The sequence below is a fragment of the Bidens hawaiensis genome, unplaced genomic scaffold (assembly GCF_021521415.1).
Source record: "Bidens hawaiensis isolate Kalapana, Puna unplaced genomic scaffold, B.hawaiensis_p1.1 tig00002181_1, whole genome shotgun sequence".
NCBI lineage: Eukaryota > Viridiplantae > Streptophyta > Magnoliopsida > Asterales > Asteraceae > Bidens > Bidens hawaiensis.
Genome location: NW_027491116.1, coordinates 1666670 through 1669191, shown reverse-complemented (window position 1 = coordinate 1669191; position 2522 = coordinate 1666670). Strand labels below are relative to the sequence as shown.

At 33.5% G+C, this 2522-nt stretch overlaps 1 long non-coding RNA gene across 1 annotated transcript; it reads right to left on the bottom strand.

The window, feature by feature from the left end:
• Positions 1 to 418: 418 nt before the first annotated feature.
• On the bottom strand, positions 419 to 863 carry LOC143608994 (uncharacterized). Its single transcript, XR_013149361.1, has 2 exons — positions 669 to 863; positions 419 to 569 (listed from the first exon to the last, which is right to left on the bottom strand). It is a non-coding gene; the product is annotated as an uncharacterized LOC143608994 (long non-coding RNA).
• Positions 864 to 2522: the final 1659 nt, after the last annotated feature.

The window sequence follows — 2522 nt, the reverse complement described above, 5'->3', positions numbered from 1 at the left end:
TAAAAAAGGATGTTTGAAAGCGAACGTAGCATTGGAGAGGAAAAAAATGGATATGTTTGAAGGATGGGTAAAAATTTGGTGTGGCAGTTGACGTGAGATTATTGTGATTGCTTGAAAAGGCATGCATATGGTTGCTTACAAACCCAAAAACTTAAAAAGAGTTTGAACAAGTGTCTATTTAGACAACCACCAAAAACTTCTTTAATTTGATTTATTCGGATAAAATTCAAGCTGAGATTAGTTCGATTTTGCTTGTTTAAGAGAATAATAAATGATTTTGAAGAGTGGTCAAAGTGGCTAATCAAGGGGGTAAAGTTTTAACTTTTTTTCTTCTTTGATTAATTTGTATTGAGATTTACCATAGTTCCTTAACAAATTAAGCTTAACCAGTTAAAACTAAAAATATATAAACTTTAACAACTATACGCGATTCCAGATACTACAATATGGTGACACATCCAACGAACGGAAAGGAGAAAATATTAATCAAAATCTTCCTCATTCCGAATCCATTTTGTCGCCACCCATTTCTGGCCTTTGATTACAGGGCAGCTCCCATGAAGAGATGTCTGCAATCAAGAGCCATTAAACTTTATCAAACCGCACTTAATTATTAAGCCCGTAAAAAGAAAACAATTAGAACTCCTAATAACGAGAAATGAACTTACCGGGTCAATAGTACCATTCGGGAACAACGAATAAAACAAAAGCCCGTCACCCTTCTGTGGTTTTACTTTCAATCCAATACACTTTCTGAAATCATAATTTGAAGCCATATTTTCACCATTCTGAAATAACACAAGTTTTGGGTCAGTTAACGCACCCATATTAAAATATGGGTCAACCCGAACACAGCCCGTTAAAATGTGGGTTGACCTGCTAACCCGTTTAAGAGTTTCTAAGTTGATATTTTGATTTCAGACATGAAAATTGTTAAAACTTAAGTTTAAAGGTTAAATATTTTGATTTTTAATTTTTCATAATATAACTAAGCAGTTAATGTGGAAAAATATCAGATATCGTTCCAAGGACCGACAACTGAGATATCAGTTGTCGCGGTGAGATATTGGTAATTTTAATATCATGTAAAATTCATATATATAGCAATTTAATACTAACAATTCAATATATTCTCCTCCCATTAACAAATTAACCTTTTGCAACTTGCAAACACCAACAATCGTAGTAAGTAGGAAATGATTAAGACTTAAAACACTAACATAGAACACTAAAAATTGATAATTAAGACTTAAACATTGATATCAGGAATGTCGATGATATATCAGTACCGATATTCTGACTGATGTTTTAACCGATATTCTACCAAGGGACCAGTAACCGATATATCACAATATCAGTGATATATCGGCGATATCAGCTGCATAGCTATATAACTTTTAGAAAGAAATGAATTTCCCGTTTGAATCTTTATACTCTCATATTCATGAATGAACATAAACGGGTCAACCCAAAACACAACTGATCAAAATTGACCATTTATCAAAATCTAATGTTAAGACAGATCGTTATATCGAGTTGGAGATGCCATTGTTGTCGTACAATTTTCTATAATCCAAAGCGCCCCGTTCGCTCTTAAAAGAGGAGCATAATTGATGGACAAGAACCAACGTTAATTACCAAAGAAACTCTGACGTTAGGTAGGAAAATAAATTAAAGACTAAATTGAATAGTCGGTATTTACTAACGGCTTACCAACGAAATATGTCACACTCTCAAATTTCACCTATCGAGGTTTTACCGTGAGCCGTATGACATGCCAAGATCTAGCTTATTCGTTATACCGAGCATTCATACAAAGTAATTAATCATCATTTAAGTCTCATTTAAACATGAGAAAATAATTTAAACCAAACGGCTAAAAAGTTTAGCGAAAGCATTAAGTAAAAATTCAAAAACAATTAACCAAGTGCTCAAACACGCACAACCCATCTCAAACCAAGACATATGTAAAAGCAATTGTATAAAATAAAATGTGCAACTCTAAAGCAAGTGAATGCGACATGAATCCAATAAAATACCTAGCGATCTGGCAAGTATAATTACTCAAGTGTCAACACGAGATTGTTGAGTTCAAATGTTATGAATAAAAATTGAAAAACTGTAGTTTTAGTTTCTAGTGCATTTCTAATATATCTAGGTAGCTAGCATATTACATGTTAATAGACGATTGAACCGAAGCTGAATGTTATATATGTTGTTGTCTTTGTGCCGGTCTATCACAAAACACTGGAAAGAATGTTAGGTCATTAGTACACCTATTTTACGACCTCCAGTCGTGCTAGTGTGACTAGCCCGGTCGGGTGGGGTTTGCCAAACCCAATAGTACTACTCAATATTACTTGCTTTTTTTTTCCCGAAACCAAGCATATAAAAAGAGTTGTGTTTTTTTCCTGAAAGCAAGTATATAAAGATCGTTGGTGTTTTCTTCCCGAAAACAAGTATCGGAAAATCGTTTGTGTTTCTCCTCGAAAACAGTAATGAAAATTATGAACTCACCTTAA